Source organism: Podarcis vaucheri (assembly GCF_965113315.1).
Source record: "Podarcis vaucheri genome assembly, chromosome: 5".
Classification (NCBI taxonomy): domain Eukaryota; kingdom Metazoa; phylum Chordata; class Lepidosauria; order Squamata; family Lacertidae; genus Podarcis; species Podarcis vaucheri.
Genome location: NC_138763.1, coordinates 75,028,905 through 75,049,640, shown reverse-complemented (window position 1 = coordinate 75,049,640; position 20,736 = coordinate 75,028,905). Strand labels below are relative to the sequence as shown.

Sequence of the window (20,736 nt, the reverse complement as noted above, 5' to 3'; positions counted from 1 at the left end):
CTTTGATTAGCCCTTATTAAGGTGATAGCATTTCTGCAGCACATCAGTGTTGGACATACACATACTTTTAACAACCACCGTGAAGATGTGAGTCGGGTGAAAGGGGAGCGGGAGCCTCGCACCTTCTGTACGTGGTGTTAAAGCCATTTCTCAGATGGAAAGTACAGTGGTGCTCCTGGGCATCTGTGGTTCAGGGCTTAATGTGAAGCTACATGCATACAGGGGTATTTAAGATCCATGGGCTGATTGTAATAAGAAAAAGAAGCTTTCAGCAGTTTGCAACTTTGATCTAGGAAAGCATGCTCAATCCTTTTTCCAGTCTTCACTTTCGGCTCCAGGTTGCACTTCTCCAGGAGGAGTCAAGGCGGGATCTTTTCTCAGAGTAAGGCAGGTGCTGCTGTTGCTTCACCACAGCGGCTAGAATTTTTATTTCAAGGTTAGTTAAAAGTTAATTTAGTAACTTTTAGTTTTAAACTATTTTTTTAAAAGAATTTCCAGCCGCTATAACAAGGCACTCTCCTGGGCCATCTTACCCAGAACTTCTCACTCTATGGAAGGACCTCTTCCCCCAGCGTAAGAAAAAGAAGGGGAGGCAGAGGATCAGACCAATGAGCCATCTAGTCCAGCATCACGTTCTCACAGTGGTCAACCAGATCCCTCAAAGGGAAGCCCACAAGCAAGAGCACTCTCCCCTTCTGGGGTTTCCAGCAACTGGTATTCAGGAACATTACTGCCTCCAGTTGTGGCTATCAATTGCCCTCTCCTCTGTCCATTTGTCTAAATCTCCCAAAAGCTCTGTACATGAGCCATGCCAGAGCGGTGGGTGGTGGCAGCAGTGGTCAGTGAGGCAAATGAGTAGGGCTCTACCACCCCTGCCCTTACCATTTTATACGGTTGCTTCATGAAAGTACCAAGCCAGTGTGGTGTAGTGGTTAAGAGCGGTAGTCTCGTAATCTGGGGAACCGGGTTCGCGTCTCCGCTCCTTCACATACAGCTGCTGGGTGACCTTGGGCCAGTCACACTTCTCTGAAGTCTCTCAGCCCCACTCACCTCACAGAGTGTTTGTTGTGGGGGAGGAAGGGATAGGAGATTGTTAGCCGCTTTGAGACTCCTTAAGGGGAGTGAAAGGTGGGATATCAAGTCCAAACTCTTCTTCTTCTTCAAGCCTGAAATTCCAAATGCTGCATACTAGTTGTAGAAAAGAAGTGTGGTTGGTAGGAAGAGAGACAAAAGAACTTGTATTGAAATGGATTGTGCCTGGGAGAAGCCAGGGAACCAGTAATAATTGTTCTACATGTAAAACAGACAGATTAAACACTGCATAATTGACAGCTTCCCTCACAAAGAAAAAAAATGATTTGGTAAGAGTTGAAATATGAATGAATTTTATTGAAGGAGTGATTGTATCCCACTGGAGGAAGATTTTAACGCATACATGTATGTTCTGACAAGGACACTGCATTGTTAAGAGACCTAGTTTTACCTACTTCAACTTAGGTTTACCTACTTCTCAAGCTTCTTTTATGCAGATTGAGGCCATTGGGGAAACTGAATGAAATCTAATTCAAAAAGAAGGAAAAGTAGTGGAGTGATGATGCACTGCTCACCTTATAGCTAGCCAAATAAAATAAATTAAAATGGACAGGCCAGTTGTTGGAGAATTTAGTTTCCTCCAGCACTGAGAATCTTGGGAGCCTAGTCAAACATCTATTGAATTAAAATCTCTTCACTGTTGCTTTTTAGGTTTGGAAAAAAAAACATGATAAAGGTGTGCAAAATGAACTGTATGGACAAAGTAGATAGAGAGAGGTTTTTCTCCTTCTCTCATTTCAGGAGGACATGGGATAATCCAATGAAGCTGAATGTTGGAAGATTCAGAAGAGACCAAAAATAAATACAGTGGTGCCCCGCAAGACGAATGCCTCGCAAGACGAAAAACTCGCTAGACGAAAGAGTTTTCCGTTTTTTGAGTCGTTCCGCAAGACGAATTTCCCTATGGGCTTGCTTCGCAAGACGAAACGTCTTGTGAGTTCTTGCGAGTTTGTTTCCTTTTTCTTAAAGCCGCTAAGCCGCTAATAGCCGTGCTTCGCAAGACGAAAAAACCGCAAGACGAAGAGACTCGCGGAACGGATTAATTTCGTCTTGCAAGGCACCACTGTACCGTATTTTTCGCTCTATAGGATGCACTTTTCCCCCTTCAAGAAGCCCCCCCCCCGCGACCCTCTCCTGGCTGGAGAGGTGACGCGCGGCTATGGCAGGAGCCTCTCCGCTGCGCCTTTTCGCTGCTCCCTGACCTGCTCTTTGGGGCTGGTGGTGGGCTTCCCCCCGCCAGCCCCAAAGAGCAGGTCGAAAGGAACCTGAAGCCTGGAGAGCAAGAGGGGTCGGTGCGCACCGACCCCTCTCACTCTCCAGGCTTCCAAGGTGAACGCACCTTAAACGGCACCTTGTTTTAGAGCGGGAAAACAAGAGGGGGGAAATTCTCCCCCTCTCTGCACAGCGCCTCCTGCCGCTTCACTGAAGGGGAGAATTTTTTTTTCTTGTTCTCCCCCCCCCCTCTAAAACAAGGTGCGTCCTATTGTCCGGTGCGTCCTATGGTGCGAAAAATACGGTAAATCACAAGATGTAGTGATGGTCACCAATGTGAATGGTTTTAAAAGAGGGTAAAGCAAATTAATGGAGGATAGGAAATCCAATGGCTACTAGTCATAAAAGCTATGTTCTGCCTCCGGTGTTGGGGGCAATATGTCTTTGAACAATGGTTGTTGTGAATTTCATAGGCATCTGGTTCGTCACTGTGGGAACAGGAAGCTGGACGATGAGCCTTTGGACTGATCCAGCAGGGTTTTCCTTATGTTCTTAATTATCTAAATAACTTGAGTGTTTCAACAGCTGGGAGTGTTTCATTATCTTCTTCTCCTTATTGGGAGAATGTACCTATATTACAAATTAAAACACAACTATTACTTTTGGGGTGGGGAGGGAATATAGATGTCTCTTGTTCTTTCTAGTCTTGTGTGGCTCACCAGTAGGGGTGCTTCTGCTTCAAGTCTCAGAAGTCAGTCCTATTGAATTCATCAAGGCTTTCTTACAGGTAAACAGTGTTAGGATTAGCAGTCCAATTCAGTTATTTCCTGCCTAGGAGGCTTTCAAACAGAAGGGTACCTGATCTATAAACATTGGATTTCATTGGATTACCCCAGAGAATCAAGATGAGTAATGTTAATATAACTAATGAAAATGTTTACATTTTGAAAATACAAATTGAATTGAGTAAGGTAGATTTCCAAACATGAATTAGACCTTTGACATCTGATGCATCTCCTCCACTTATGTAGAATATTTTGTTCCAACAGATGCTTCCACCAATGGAAGGGAAGGGTAATTTCTTCCATGCTGTTCTGGAGGGTCCCCAACCTTCTGGAATAGATTTTTCAGGGTGTGCAAGAGGCTGCAACAAATATGGGAAATTTGTGAAATTTGCCTTCCCTCCTCTTACATTAGTAAAAGAGTCAGACCACTGGCTGATGATGTATAAATATTTGTTGTTCTTCCTTAGTTTTAATTTTTGTATCCGCATAAATAGAGAGGTTTCGCTTCTCTCTAATCGTGCCTGATGATCACATGTCTATGTCGCTGTGTGTACATACAGTGGAATTTGAGGGACAAGATGTGTACTTGCACTTTTCCTAAAGGAAAGAGATCTTTGTGGGACACTGTAGAGTGTGATACATCATACTAATGAGGTGGTGGGCTGTTTTATGCTTCACAGTGGAGTTTTTCCTTTGTTCTGCTGATTTGAATCCCTGTTGAACTAGTATCAATAAGACCAGGGATACACTGAATATATGGCAGTTTTCTCTTTTGTTGTTTTGTGATCTGAAGATCATACAGGAAGAAATCAGAGGCCACAGTGAGGATTTGTGCTTACTGGAGCAAGTTGCAGGGGATGTGGTGCTACCAGTCGTTTTATACCATGGTTATTCTTAAGGGAGAAGTGAAATTGATCATATGTAGCTCAGTGGTAGAAGATATGCTTTGCATGCAAAAATTTCCAGGTTCAATCCCATGTGTCTCTAGGTAGGACTAGGAAAAGCTCCTTCCTGTCCCAAACCCCAGTGAGCTGCTAAGTGATCTCATGATGATCTCTTTTACTGAGGAAGTAAATATGATTTGAGCGTGTCTGCATATTATGTACAGTAGGCAGATATAATGGGATATCCTGGACTGTGCCACCTTGGGCTGAAGGTAGTATGTCATAGGTAAAGGTAAAGGTACCCCTGCCCATACGGGTCAGTCTTGACAGACTCTAGGGTTGTGCGCTCATCTCAGTCTAGAGGCCAGGAGCCGGCGCTGTCCGCAGACACTTCCGGGTCACGTGGCCAGCGTGACGAAGCTGCTCCGGCGAACCGGCACCAGAGCAGCACACGGAAACGCCGTTTACCTTCCCGCTATAAAGCGGTACCTATTTATCTACTTGCACTTAAGGGTGCTTTCGAACTGCTAGGTGGGCAGGAGTTGGGACCGAACAACGGGAGCTCACCCCGCCGCGGGGATTCGAACTGCCGACCATGCGATCGGCAAGTCCTAGGCACTGAGGTTTTACCCACAGCGCCACCCGCGTCCCTTCCCAATAATTTCCCAAAGCTTTTCTCTCCCCCCCCGTTTAAATACTTTATTGAAATTCATAGATAACATACACAACATACTAAGATGAAAACAATCATGTACTAATAATCTTGTATATGTTTACAAAAAAAAATTACCGTATTTTTCGCTCTATAACACGCACCCGACCATAACACGCACATAGTTTTTAGAGGAGGAAAATCCATAGGCATGCCACCCGTAGGCATTCCCTCCATAACACGCACAGACATTTCCCCTTACTTTTTAGGAGGAAAAAAGTGAGTGTTATGGTGCAAAAAATACGGTAAATTAAATTTATGCAATCTCTTTTTCCCTATCTTTTTTGCTAACATAGAATAGATTTCCTATCATTTCCTGATGCATATAACCTTTCTGGTGATGAATGTACTTATTATTACCTTACTCTTTCTGTACTTTCTAATACTTTCTTACAACAATTCATACCTTTTTTCTTGTTTCTTAACAGTTTGTTTAGACAAGGGTCATTCAAACACTGCCATAGATATTGTACCGCTGTTATTCTGTAGATATCTCTTATACATATCCCATTTTTAAATAAATTATTGTCTTGTATTACCTCTTAGCCTGTTAGTCAATTGTGCCATTTCCGCATATTCCAGTAATTTGCACTGCCAATCTGATAAGGTTGGAACTTTTCCCCCTTTCCAATTCATTGCGATCAGTATTTGGGCTGCAGCCTTTGCATATAGAAAAATTTCTCATAGATTTTTTGGAATGTCTTTACCGAAAATTCCAAGCAGAAAGGCTTCTGGCTTTTTTAAGAATGTTAACTTAAGATTTCCCAAAGCTCTTCAAGAAAACAACAACAAAAACAAACCCAGGCATGTAGTTAATATATGGTTAGCACATCAGATAGAGAAGGGGTCTCACAGCTAGTGCCTGTGGGTACACATGTGCCTGCAGAGGCCTTCCCTGTTGCCACAGGGTCCTATCACCCAACTAAAATTTGGCTTGAAAATCACCCCATTGTAGCCAATAGAATGATATGTACCTAATTGCGGGTGGTGTGTGAGTTCCCCATGACAGTTTCACCAGTCTGCAAATGGGCCCATGGACCCAAAAAAGTTGGTGATCCCTGAGATAGAAACCTAGTATAGCTCTCTTCATATGCTTGTTTATTATATGTGCAGAATATAATAGATAGACAGATGAAAATTAAGAGAGCATTCACAAACATGACCTTGTGCCTCACTTGCAGTCATCTGTTATCTCAGTCTAGTATCTTATTCTGCACAATGTATAGAAACAATCTTTGACAGAACAATATGCTCCTTTTGTGGAGTTGTTGCTTTCTTCCTTTTTAGGTGTCAGAATGCTGGGGGCTGTCATGTACTGGAGATGTTGCTAAGACAACCAGCTACTACAACAGAGTTTTGCTTGAAAAGGTGGCAGGCCAGGGACATTGTTAAGCCAGGAGCTTTTGACATCCTGTGGAAACATATCTTTCCTGACAGCAAAAAAATAATAATAAAAAAATGGACAGTAGTCATTATTTCGGGGAGAAGTCACGAAGGAACAGCCTCCCTTCTCATCAAACATACTTTTGTATGATTTCTACCTTGTCTCCCAGCTAGCTTTTAAAAATACTCTCCAGCTCCACAGCAAACAAAAGTTCTTGTTTTCTGAAACTCCTAAGGTACCAGAAAGCAAAGTTGCTTCTTGTAAGCAACAACAAGATTGCATTAAAAGTGTCCTCTTTTAAGGATTTTTTTAAAAAGCCAGCAGTAGGACAACACGACTCTTTTCCTCAGTTATCCCAGTTTTTTATTCAGTGGATGTCCTTCCTTTTTCCAGGAGGGTGTGGAGGGACCCGGGTATTTCATAGGGTTGTGCACTGGTTTTGACCAAGGTGCAAATCCCAAGCCAAATTGGGCCTATTCAGAGAGATTTGGGCATTGTTCAAGGTGGGTTGAGACAGCCAGAAATCACTACACAGTCACTTTTGATGGCCCAGAGTGCTCCAGGGCTGCCAGGGAGAAAGTAGGTGCCCTACAATGCTCCACCTTGCAGGATCACCACCTTCATTCAACAGCTGTTCAGCTGAGGCGTCAGTCCTGTGCGGTGCTTACTTGCAAGCAGTTTCCCTGCAGAGAAGTTGATCGTAAAGGAGCATCCTGCAGAATTGAGCCTCACTGCAGGGGAGGGCAGTGGAGAAGACAAATATGTTTTCTCCCTCATGACTGTGTGGGCATCAGAGGGGCAGGGGGCATTGGAGAGGGAGGAGGGAGGTGGGTGACAAGGGTTGGAAGCAGCGAGTGGTGCGTGTGTCTCAGGACTGGATCTGCCGCCCCTCCCAGCTGTGGCCCTCATGGGAGAGCCGGCCCTGCTTACCAGGCCCCAGAGTCCAGCATTCCAAACTGCCTCTCACGTCTCTCACTCAGTGCTGTAGACAGCTTCTCTCCCCATCTCTTCAACCTGAGCCAAGTGATTCAACTACCTGAGCGAGTTTTCAGTCACCAAGCTACTCTGCCTTCCTTTCAAGTCTTTTTTTTGTTCTTCCTCGATCCTCATCCTCTCGTGTCTTCTTCTGACTGTTCACTATGAACACCAGCCAACATGGAATTTCACCTCACCAGGCAGAAGACATCCCCCATCAAACACATTGCAAATGACAGAATGCATTATTCAAGACCCATCAAAACACAGTTAAAACACAGTGGATTTTTTCATAGAGGGAGCCAGGGGAGCCAGTATCCCAAGCCTCTTGTTTCCCCTACCTGTAAGGGTTATTGGGGGGAAGGAGACTGTCACGATTCTAAGATCAGAGCCAGCTTCCTTCTATGTGAGAGTAGCAGTTGAGGTGGAACCAGACTCTAAGAACAGGGAACACTGTGGTTTAAGTGTGTCATCTAGGTGGCCACTGTGTGAACAGGATGCCAGACTACATGGGAATTTGGCTTGAATTTGATCAAGCGAGGCTCTTCTTATGCTCTTACGATATTATCAGAGCTGTGTTTGTTCCCCAAAAAAGTCATAATATGACTGTGCTTTACTTTTAGTTCATAACTTTATGAGGTGATATTTCCCCCTTCTCTTCCTTGTTACTCGCCATGGTGCGGTCACACAAAGATATTCCAATTTCTGACATTTAAAATCATAGAATCATAGAGTTGGAATAGACCACAAGGGCCATCGAGTCCAACCCCCTGCCAAGCAGGAAACACCATCAGAGCACTCTTGACATATGGTTGTCAAGCCTCTGCTTAAAGACCTCCAAAGTAGGAGACTCCACCACACTCCTTGGCAGCAAATTCCACTGTCGAACAGCTCTTACTGTCAGGAAGTTCTTCCTAATGTTTAGGTGGAATCTTCTTTCTTGTAGTTTGGATCCATTGCTCCGTGTCCGCTTCTCTGGAGCAGCAGAAAACAACCTTTCTCCCTCCTCTATATGACATCCTTTTATATATTTGAACATGGCTATCATATCACCCCTTAACCTCCTCTTCTCCAGGCTAAACATGCCCAGCTCCCTTAGCCGTTCCTCATAAGGCATCGTTTCCAGGCCTTTGACCATTTTGGTTGCCCTCCTCTGGACACGTTCCAGTTTGTCAGTGTCCTTCTTGAACTGTGGTGCCCAGAACTGGACACAGTACTCCAGGTGAGGTCTGACCAGAGCAGAATATAGTGGCACTATTACTTCCCTTGATCTAGATGCTATACTCCTATTGATGCAGCCCAGAATTGCATTGGCTTTTTTAGCTGCCGCGTCACACTGTTGGCTCATGTCAAGTTTGTGGTCAACCAAGACTCCTAGATCCTTTTCACATGTACTGCTCTCAAGCCAGGTGTCCCCCATCTTGTACTTGTGCCTCTCATTTTTTTTGCCCAAGTGCAATACTTTACATTTCTCCCTGTTAAAGTTCATCTTGTTTGTTTTTGCCCAGTTCTCTAATCTGTCAAGGTCGTTTTGAAGTGTGATCCTGTCCTCTGGGGTGTTAGCCACCCCTCCCAGTTTGGTGTCATCTGCAAATTTGATCAGGATGCCCTTGAGTCCATCATCCAAGTCGTTGATAAAGATGTTGAATAAGACCGGGCCCAAGACAGAACCCTGTGGCACCCCACTAGTCACTCTTCTCCAGGATGAAGAGGAACCATTGATGAGCACCCTTTGGGTTCGGTCAGTCAGCCAGTTACAAATCCCCTGAGTGGTAGCATAGTCAAGACCGCATTTTACCAGCTTCTTTACAAGAATATCATGGAGCACCTTGTCAAATGCCTTGCTGAAATCAAGGTAGGCTACATCCACTGCGTTGCCTTCATCTACCAGGCTTGTAATTCTGTCAAAAAATGAGATCAGGTTAGTCTGACATGACTTATTTTTCAAAAATCCATACTGACTATTGGTGATCACAGCATTCCTTTCTAGGCGCTCACAGACTGTTTGCTTAATGATCCGCTCCAGAATCTTCCCTGCTATTGATGTCAGACTGACTGGGCGGTAATTATTTGGGTCCTCTCTTTTCCCCTTTTTGAAAATAGGGACAACATTTGCCCTCCTCCAGTCTGCCGGGACTTCGCCTGTTCTCCAGGAATTCTCAAAGATGACTGCCAGTGGTTCTGAGATCACATCTGCCAGTTCTTTTAATACTCTTGGATGCAGTTCATCTGGTCCTGGAGACTTGAATACATCTAAACTAGCCAAGTATTCTTGTACTATCTCCTTAGTTATTCTGGGCTGTGTTTCCTCTGCTGAATCATTTGCTCCAAATTCTTCAGGTCGGGCATTGTTTTCTTTATCGGAGAAGACTGAGGCAAAGAAGGCATTGAGGAGTTCAGCCCTTTCTGTGTCCCCTGTTTGCATTTCACCATCTTCTCCTCTGAGTGACCCCACTGTTTCTTTGTTCTTCCTTTTGCTACGGACATACCCATAAAAGTCTTTTTTGTTGCTTTTAAACTCTCCAGCAAGCCTGAGTTCATTCTGTGCTTTAGCTTTTCTGACTTTATGTCCACATGTGCTGGCTATTTGTTTGAATTCCTCTTTGGTGGAAATTGAGTCCTAGTATGCTTGGCTGCTCCTTTCTGTTGTATAGTAAACTTCAGAAGAGCATGATCACTCGCGCCTAATGATCCTTCCACTTCTACCCCACTAACCAGGTCATCAACATTGGTTGGGACCAGATCTAAAATGGCTGTTCCTCTTGTTGCTTCTCCCACTTTCTGGACAATGAAGTTGTCTGCAAGGCCAGTGAGGAATCTGTTTGACCTTATGCTCTTGGCTGAGTTTGACATCCAACAAATATCCGGGTAATTGAAGTCCCCATTTACTACTATCTCCCTTCCTTTTGCATGCTTGGCCATCTGTTCCAGGAAGGCATCATCTATGTCCTCCGTTTGGCTTGGGGATCTATAGTAAACTCCCACAATGAGGTCTCTGTAATTCTTCTCTCCCTTAATTTTGACCCAAATGCTCTCACTTTGGCTTTGAGGTTCTAAATCTTGGATGTCTTCACAGGTATACACATCCCTGACATATAATGCCTCCTCCTTTCTTGTCTGGTCTGTTTCTCTGAAATAGATTGTATCCCTCCATTATTACATTCCAATCGTGGGACTTATCTCACCAGGTTTCAGTGATGCCTGTTATGTCATATTTAGTTTGCTGTACCAAGAGCTCAAGCTCATCTTGTTTATTTCCCATAAAGATTATCAACAGTTTCTATCTTTTCTGGCATGTCAATGGCAAAATAATAATTAGGGTTTTTTTGGCATATCGTTGATTATTTATAAGTATTTAAGTGCTGTCAGCTCTGTTCATAATTCATATGGAGAGCCTTCATAATTCATAAGGAGAAGCACCTTAAATCCAGCATCCAGTGGCAGCTTCTCTCCCAGGGTCAACAGCCACTTCATGAGATTATTTCCCCCAGAACTACAGTATAGGAGGAATATGCAGTATATGCAGCAGTGCTAAGCCTGATTTCCTCCATACAAGTGCTATTTTTAAAGGAGAGGGGACAATGACAAAGTAAATGTAGTCACACATTTAATGGATTGTCTCTTTCATCCATTAGACAGTAAGCTCCTCAGGGCAGGAACCTGTCTTCTTTACAGTTACCCTACAAAGGAGCAGGCACATCAGTGACTGGTGTTACATGAATAACAACAGCATGGTAATTTGTATGATTTATTTGCAAGTGATGCTTTCTCAGAGAACAACTAATGACGGTAATTTTGAGAACTAGAGAAGCCAATGTACCACACTTTTTCCATTCTAAGAAATAATAACAATAGGTCTGCCACTGATGAGCATGGCTGTCAATTATGAAAGTTCAAACCTAGGTTGTAATATTTGACATAACTTAGTGGGTATCCCAGATTTCCAGCCAGCATATAATCAGAGTAATATACAAGGGGAGGTTGGGAGAAGACTGGCTTGCATTAAAAAATATAATAAATTGAATGCTACAAGTCTGAAGTGAAAATGATTTGTTTATGTTCTTTTGGAGTAAAATATGTTTTAATTTTTCCATCTGCATTGCTGCAATGATTTGAAAGCCAGATCACGTCTACCCAGTAGCATTATTACAAAACTGGAATTAAAGCTCAGCCTACTCAATCTATCTGTATCGTAAAGCAGTCAAGAAAACGCTGATGGTGGTTGAACACTTGATAGTTTGTCAGGCTTTATGAACTAATGGAGTGTAGATCATCAATAATTATGTTAATAATGGATTTATGGTACTATTTTTAAACAAAGGAATAGTGTAAGGAATATGCCTGAATGACTGATTATGAAAGAACCATAACACCCCCACCCCCACCCCGCGTGTATGTGTGTGTGTTGTAAATTCTGAGGAGTGAAATTCACTCAGTTATGGGAATGAATTATATGTGATTTTTTAAAAAAGTATAATTCAGTGAATATTGCACTAAAGTACACCATACCAAATTGCTCTTTTTTTTTGCTTGAAAATAGTCTGAATAATTCCCCCCCCCTCTCCTTTAGGTAGTAGTCTTTGGGACAAACTCAGAATATGGGGAACTGACTCATTACTGTTGATCCTTTCCTGCCTCTTTATGATTCTCTCTTGCTTGCTTTTATTACGACCACAATAAGAACACAAGATACATCCTTCCAGGTCAGGCCATCTAGTACAGCATCCTGTTCTCACAGTGGCCAACCAGATACCTATGGGAAGTCTGTAAGCAGGACCTGAGTGCAGCAGCACTCTCCACACTTGTGTTCCTGAGCAAATGGTTTTCAGAGGCCACGTCGCCTGCACTTCTCAGTAACACTGTGCAGATGTTCTGAATTGGTATAGTGGATACATTGTGGGTAATGGTCATGTTGACCCTATCCTCTCTTTGTGCCCAACTTGCATTTCTTGAGACCTTGTGCATATGCAACGTTAGAATACCTAGAAGTTGGGTACTCTTACGGGGTGGAGTCAACAGCAATGAAAGCCCAGTGTGAATATAATATATACACTTGCACTGCCAGTCAAAGGTGGCAGTAATGTCACAGTAATCAAGTGATGTTGCAGTCACGGCAACAGAACAAGGCTGGGGTGGGAGGCAAGTCCCCAGAATTCCAGCCATCATGGGTTTGATCCCCGTAGCCAGGAAGAGATGTAATGCTTCTGTGGCAATGGAATCAATATGGGGCTCTGCCCAAGAATATCTCAGGTCCCTGGGCCTACCTTGACACTCCCCCAGTGTGAACATATTTCAGACTTTTCACTGATCAACAACATGAAGCTGCTGCAGCTGGGGGGGTGGTCTTGTAATCAATTGAAAATTAATAACTGTGAAGGAAGCCCTCATTTTCAGGTGAATTTACCATTTTCCATCAACTATAGTCAGTGGAATGATCTGCAAAAGAAACCCAGGAATATTGATTGAGAAGTATGCATGAAATGAGTTTTTTTGGTGGCATCTGTTTATCTACTGCACTATTGTATCCATACGTAAGCAGAAATCTGCTCCTAGATTTTAGGAGCAATCATGCCAAATTTGGTTACAATATCTAAAGTGGTGTCCAAATACATAGCGAACAAACATACCGTATTTTGCGCCCCATAAGACGCTCCGGCCCATAAGACGCACCTAGTTTTTTTGGGGGGAAATAAAGAAAAAATTTTTTATTTCCCCCCCCCAGGTGTGGGGCTGGAAGAACCAGGTTGGGGAACAGTGGGAAGGCACGCTCTGCCTCCCCGCTGTCCCCCGAGCTTGTGGGGCTGGCGATGGGGAGAAGTGCACCAGTCCCGGGAGGGCAGGCAGCTCTGTGCCGCCATCCCGAGCGGGGCGGGACTTAGCGCCCCGCTCGGGATGGCGGCGTAGACCTGCCTGCAGTCCCGCGACGGCAGGCAGCTCTGTGCCGCCATCCCGAGTGGGGCGGGACTTAGTGCCCCGCTCGGGATGGCGGCGCAGAGCTGCGCTGGTCCCAGGACCGCAGGCAGCTCTGCAGGGCCACCGGGAGCGGGGCGGAGCTTCTCCCCCGGCTCCCGGTGGCCGGGCAGAGCTGCGCTGGTCCCAGGACCGCAGGCAGCTCTGCACGGCCACCGGGAGCGGGGCGGAGCTTCGCCCCCGGCTCCTGGTGGCCGGGCAGAGCTGCGCTGGTCCCAGGACCGCAGGCAGCTCTGCGCGGCCACCGGGAGCGGGGCGGAGCTTCACCCCCGGCTCCCGGTGGCCGGGCAGAGCTGCGCTGGTCCCGGGATTGCAGGCAGCTCTGCGCAACCCTCGGAGCCGGTCTCCCGAGGGTTGCGCAAAGCTTCCTGAAGCCTGGAGAGCGAGAGGGGTCGGTGCGCACCGACCCCCCTTGCTCTCCAGGCTTCAGCGAAAGCCTGCATTCGCCCCATAAGACGCAGGCACATTTCCCCTTCATTTTTGGAGGGGAAAAAGTGCGTCTTATGGGGCGAAAAATACGGTACAACTTTCCAAAATATATAGTAGATTTGCTGAAAAATCCTTAACTGAGGGACTTGGGCTTCCTCCTACTCCTCCATATACACTACATCAGAAAGGTAGTCCCACTGAAATAGTAAAATGATGGATTGTTGGCTTGGGATCCTAACTAGCTTTTAAAATTCTAATCTTTGACTGATTTCTGCTTTTCATGTGCATGAGTTTGTGAATGTTGCATGGTTTATTTCATAGTTTCTATTTTCACATTTTTTATTTGTGCTAATCCTCTTGCAGTGTTAACTAGGAACAGTGAGGTGTAAAAAAACAATTAATGTCTATTTGATTTGTTTATATCCTTGCAAAATACCATCTTTTAAAACACAGTCTCCTTTCAAAGAAGGGGAAACCACCATCTAGCTCACCCGAGACATTTAAGATTGGAATGTCATGTTAGAAGCATCCTAATCAGACAATTGCCCCAGCAAGTTCAGCATTACACTGATGGTTAGAACTTTTCAGTGCTTCAGGGAGTATCCAAGCATGTACTTGACCACAGACCTCTTCATTTACTTATTTTTATTTCATAACATTGGTTGTAGTAAAAGCTCAAAGCACTTTACAGCAGGAATAAAACAATAAGATTATTGGTTAAAAACCACTAATATTAAAAACATTAAAGAAATTAAAATCAACCATGAGCTAATACCAGATTAAACACGATGCTTTCTGTCATGTTTATTCTTGCTTAAATGAAATGTTTAAACAGGCACTGAGAAGAGTACAGTGAAGGTGCCTGCCTGATATCAATAGGCAGGGAGATCCAGAGTGTGAGGGGCTGCCATACTAGGGATATAAGAAAGCATTAATTTCCATTCTGACCTGTGCTCATCACACACAGCACTGCCCCATCAGCCCTTACCTGCCTGCCTTCTTACAACCATTCAGGAGTTGGTTCTGCCCGCCATTGACTCTGGCTCCACCTATTGTTGCTCCCTCCCCCGCTTTACACCCTACTAGTCACAATGGGTACCAACCATCACTGAGGGAGGGGCTTGGGGAAGGGTGGTAGCTCAGCAGAGGGTCCTGGGTTCAACCCTGGCATCTTCCAAGTACATCTGTGAGAGACCCCTGCCTGAAATGCTGGAGAGCTGCTGCCAGTCATTGCCAATGCTGAGTTAGATGGTCTGGCTTAGTAAAATGCAGCTTCCTGGGCCCTGTTTCCTTGCGAATTCTGAAGTTGCGAGGAGGAGTGAACGGGGGATGTTTGTGGGGACAGTTTGGGCAGTGTGATGACTTTTCTTTCTGCTTTTAAAACAATTAAAAGGGAATTTGTGTTCCAGACAGCTGGAAAACTCTGCTCCTCCCACACTGCAACAGACAGGTAAGCATTTTCAGCTGAGATCTGCCCATTTAATAATCAGCTGTTGCTGCAAGCTCTGTGCTCTCCCTGACTTTGAAGTCAGAGAAACTTCAGAGCTATGGGATTTGCTGAGAGTAGGGAAATAATGCTTCTCAAGGCCAGTGGTCCCTGCCAGCCAAACTCAATCCTATTATTTCTCTTCACCTCTCCTTGAAAATCAATAGCCATTTAAGCATATGGTTGAGATGGTCCTGTGGTTAGGCAAAGCACTTAGTCAACTTCAGGCTTTGAATTTCAAGTATTTTTTACTATTATTAAAGGCTTTAGATAAGTGAATAGAGGAAATAGTAAGATGCACTGAAGATAAAGATAAAGATAAACAATATTATCTAGCAAGCTTTTATGCTTGATCCTAACATTCATTTCAGTAACTTACAACTGAAGCGAAACTCCCCAGGCCATAGAGGATAAAGATAAAGCACACTCGAAGTCACCACATAAAATATTATCTGAGGGAGGATATCCCATCAGAAGGCAGCAAAATGGCATATGGGATGTCTTCCCTTGGAGGAAATTGTTTTGTTCTTGCCATTTGAGGATGGGAGAAGAGGAAGTGTAAATGGAAATGATCCCCATCTTGGGCTACTGTCAGATGAGAAGCAAACACTGATTTGTATATTGAAGAGGATGCTAGACAATTTTGGCCCCAGAGCTTTGTCTTGTGCATTTGCCCAGCTATGCGCCCTTTACCATTTTTTTTTTAAGGAATGAAAAAGGCCCCCTTCTTTCATCACTGTAAATTCCCCACCCTAAAAGCCAAGTGACTTTCTTTCCCACCCCCACTTGAGATGCCACTGAATTCACCACCGCTGTTGGAAAGAAAAGTGTCACCCACATGGGGGGAGCATTTGTGCAGTCCTACCTCGACTTTCTTGGGTCATTTGTGTTGCAAGCAACTCTTCCTGTTTCTTCCCACCCCCCCAAATGATAGCAAACCTAACCTCAAGTCCGTCTTTCCCCTGACCATGGCTAAACAAGAAGTGGTAGTAATTGCATTCGTGCAATTAATCTGCACATCTTTGGTTATGTAAACAGCAGATGTGGGGAGACCTCAGCAGTCTCAGAGATTTGGAGTATGAGCAGAGAGAGTTTAATGCTTCCTCTACCTGCTACAGTCCTGGCAAAAATCCCTTCTTTTAAGTTGTTTACATTTCAAGGGAAAGCTCATTTTCCCCCTTATCATTACTATTATGATTACAACTTGCTAGCCACTTGTTCTGCAAAAAGGCCTCCAGGCAACTTACAACATATTTCAGAGCATAAGTAAAAATATGTTATAATAAAAACACATTTATGAAAAAGCGTGCAATTCATTAAAAAATACACAAAGCAACCCCCTGCAGAAAGCTTCAGCAGCACAACTAACAGCAATCAATATCTTTGCAGTATCTCAAAAGCCTTGGGGGAAAGGTAAGTTTTTACCTGACACTGAAAATATGTCAAAGAAGGCTCCAGGGAGACCTCAGTGGGGAGGATGTTTCACAAACGGAGCCACAACTGAACATGGAAACTTCCCTTGAAATGCAAAGAGCAGCTTCTGGGAGGGGCCCTTTGCCAGGACTGTGACAGGGAGAGAAGGGTTGGAAGTTGCTCCAGCATCCCTACAGCTGCTATATACATAACAAAATATGCACCTTAATTGTGTTCAGCAGTTATGGTCCGTCTAGTTTGGCTTTTTGCCTCTAAGTACATGTAACATTTGCTTCTAGTTATATTATTTCTTTACACAAACATTAAGCCTGTGAAATTATATCTGTTCTTACTGCATTTGGAAAAACAACCTGTGCACTTTTTAATAGCTACAGTTTAGATTTTTGTTGCAAGACACTTTAAGCTTTGAAGAAGGATAAACATGTTTAAATGAGATTAAATAATCTATGCAATTGAGTTTCATAGAAAGATAGGACAAGATGGAAGCTGGGCCAAATACAGACCCAATGTGAAATTCTGCTACAGTCAGGTAAAAGCAGTTAGGCACTTACCTACTTGGATGCTGACAATTCCCCCCCCCCCCGCCCACGATCTCGTTGTGCATTGATTAACAAAGAGTCTTGTACAGGTAGCTTGCTTTCCTTGACGTTAGAAGCTTGTATGGCACTCAATCCTAGCTGCCTTGTTTACTGACATTGTATCTGTTTCTTATGGGATGATGTTTTCTGCCATTTACTTTTCTCATTCCTTCATACGTCAACTCGATTGGCGGAGCTAGAGCAATTCACCAGACAGGGTCTGTGTTACATTTTGTATTCTCTTTCAATCTTTCCTTGCTGGAAGGAGCCTTGTAGAATCAAAAGCAAGGGAAGGGAAAGAATACAGCATTCATGTACTGCTGCCTTTTGGTAGTTGAAAAGAACATTTGCCACTTTTAGCTTCCTTTCTCTCTTTCCTCCTAAACTTAAAAGAAAAATCTATCAAGTGGCATCATCACAAAGCACCTCAAGGAAGGAAAGCAATAATAGGGGTCAACTACAGTAATAAATTTCATAAACACCAGAAATCACACAGAAGCTATTAACATGATGATGCCAATCTGAAAACCTGTAAACGAATGATAAATTTTAATACTCTGTTGCTTGCAGTTTTATAATCACAGTAGACATTGTGATTCCTCTGGGATAATGTTATTTTTCTTGTGGGAGCTGGTGGTAACAAGGAGAAGGCCATCAAAATATAGGGAGAAGCACATTTGTAGAAAGAACTAAATATATGCATGTACAAATTGTGATTGGCATGATCCCATGAGAATCTGTGTGATTACGGAGTCAGGACTTGTGTAGATTCATAATCCAACTAATTAGAAATAGACTAACCATTGAAAAACATTCAAAATAGAGGGCAGTAACAACACTGGAAGTCTGGAGGCTAAGGCTGTGCAGCGTGAATTAGAAACCCACCATTTGAATAAGTTAAATAGATGGATAGAATGAAATGGTGGGCATGCCCCAGAGACAATGGAAAAGAGATCTATAATTAAGACATTCCATTCTGTACTTCAAATTCAGGAGCAGATGTCTGACTTCTTGGAATGTGGTGTACAGTGACAAGACTATATTCCCATTGGTTGTAGGGGGAGGAAGGGATGTAAACCTTTGCTTCCATGAACTTCCTAACGTTAATTTAACTTGGGACCCAAGATTTGGAATGATTCTCACTTCTTCCAGCAGTCCCTTGCACCCAATTCACATTGTTCAGCCCCCCCCCCCATTTCACAATATGCCTGAGAAGACTTTTGTTGTTGTTAACTATCTTTCTGGGTCTTGAGCTGATACATAAGGAGTTTTTACAACATCCCTAGGTAGCTACTTGTAACAACATCCCTAGGTAGCTGGAGTGGCTGGAGAAACTCCTCTATCCTTTCTCTTAGGAGCTGGTATAACTGCTTTTGGCATATAGCACCACCTGAAAAATGCATACTGTGTCAGGCCAACGTATGGTCAAACTAAGCCTAAAACGTTTGAAAGGATATGGTTTTCCTTTGATCTTGTTTAAATAATTCAAACTCAGGTTGGCTGTTCAAAAGCTGTTGGGCACAAATCCTGGGGACTTTTGATTGCCAGTGTCACACCCCAGATTCCTACCCCCCACCACCATATTCTCAGGAGCAGCAGCAGCAGCATTCAAATAGCTGAATGTGCTTGACTGTGTTAGGCTGCTAGCACAAGGCCAGTGAAAATCTGCCATGGCCCCACCCGCTTGACCTGCTGCCCTCACTAAGCCTCAACCGGCTGTGCAATTCAGCTTTTCATTTACCGTGCTCTATTATCCCATACTGAAAATAAAGTTGTACATAACATTTATTAACAGATAATGCATCACATGATCTTTGATGCCTGTTTGGCATTGCTGTATGCTAAGGCCGTCTTCTGGGCAGACGTCTGTTTCGTCCTATCACCACTTGAGTTGCAGAGGGTTGGACTAGATGACCTTTTGGGTCCTTTCCCTTCCATCTCTACAAGTCTATAATTCTATTTAATGTTGAGGGCATTTAGACACTAGGCTTTCTGGAAAGAGGTTTCTACTGCAATCAGCAGAATCAAGTAGGAAAGCATGGCCAAACTATTTCAGGTTTCAGGAAGGGATTGCAGGTGCATATTTCTAGGGAGGAAGGAGGAATTCAGATTTGTTTGCATTTTAATCAGAAATGACCAAATTTACACTTTTCAAAACAATACATGAACCAAAATTGTCATCCTTTGGAATTCACACTTATCCAAATTTTGCAGTGCAGTTATCCAGTTAATGTGCACAATAATGTATGTATTAGGGGGAAATGTGGATAAAATACATATAGAAGTGAAAACAAAATGCATTACGTTAGTGGAAGTTGCTTGCAAATATATGAATATTAGTCAAAAGTGCATACAAAAATGTGTTTATTAGGATAAATTGCTGCCAAAACACTTTTAACACATGAAGTATATGTTTTTAGGACCCACTTATAGTTGTAAGGGGGTTGCTTTTTTAAATAATAATAATAATGATGATGATGTTGATGTTAATAATGTTATAAAGTGCTCTGGAACCTTAGGGCGAAGGACAGACAATAAAAAAATGATAAACTTTCTGGAGGATTTCCCCCCCCCCCCCATGGCTGAGAACGTGAGGATGAAATTTGAGATTGCAAAAATGAAAAGAACTAAGACAATGAAATAGATCAATGTCTCCACCCCTATTATGTATGCCACCTAGAAGATACAGTGAACGTGTTCTAGATTTCTCCAGAGGAAAGGACTAGAACAAATGGGTAGAAATAATAGGGAAGTGGAGTTCAGCTAAGCGTTCAGAAAAACTTTGTAATGGCAAGAGCTGTTCAACTAGAGGACAGAAACTGCCTCATGGGGTAATGTGCCCTTAAATTACTCAAGGTATTTAAGCAGATTGTGGACAACAGTCTTATCAGGGATGCTTAGTTGCAAGATTCTTGCACATAAAAAACTAGTATCTCAAAGTGAAGTCCAGACTAAAGTTTTTTCTGACTTCTAATTTTGTGTATGGATTTGTTTTCGGGAGCAACACACACACACACGTAGCACAGTCCAGAAAAACAACAGCAACAACAAATTTGCTAACTATTCTGCTGATTGTATAAGTGGTCATATGTGTAAAAGAGAGAAAGGGGATTAAACATACATTCCCAAACAGCAAATTTAAGAACAGGCATTTGTGAAAAATCACATGCTAATTTCAAGTCATTGTAGTACTGCATATGTGAAATGCAGCACTACAATGGATCCAACTCAAGCTTTTTTAAAAGTTAAAATGGACTAAGCTTATATGTTTGTGGATTGGTGACAAGCATTAGACCAAGGAATCTTGATAGTTGGTTGACCAAGGCCAACTAGCAGAGCCAGGTTCACAGCTAAAGCAAGCCAGCCAGCCTCAGCACTGGGCCCCTTCCAATAAACAGTAACAAGGCTCTGAGTGTTTCATCTCTCTTTCTTGGAGATGATAGATAGAGATGTAATCACACTTGCTAGGGCAGAGATAATCAAAAAGCACTACAGCCAACATAGAGTTTATTTTGTTACAGCTGCTATGGTGGATGGTGTGCTTATGAGCCATCTTGAGTGTTTGATCCTGTGAATTAAAAAAAGGATAAACCCCCATGAGCACACAGTAAAAACTGATAAGTCTATATAAAAAAGAAGCTTTTCCACAGCAGAAGTTGGGCATCTAGAGGTTGCAACACATGAAAGGAAGAAATGAAACTAATCCATTTAGTGTCTGTGACAACAGCTTTAGCCAAAAGGCCAATATACCATTTTAAAGGGGTTTTTTTTAGTGGTAAAAGCGGTAAAAGCACA

At 43.3% G+C, this 20,736-nt stretch overlaps 1 protein-coding gene and 1 long non-coding RNA gene across 14 annotated transcripts in view; one reads left to right on the top strand and one right to left on the bottom strand.

The window, feature by feature from the left end:
• Positions 1-20,736, top strand: part of LOC309532295 (uncharacterized protein) — a 472,441-nt gene that overhangs the window by 335,859 nt on the left and 115,846 nt on the right. The gene's annotated exons all lie outside the window — the stretch shown is intronic.
• On the bottom strand, positions 10,635-12,478 carry LOC309531888. The gene is made up of 2 exons (XR_014219508.1): positions 12,309-12,478; positions 10,635-10,724 (listed from the first exon to the last, which is right to left on the bottom strand). It is a non-coding gene; the product is annotated as an uncharacterized lncRNA (long non-coding RNA).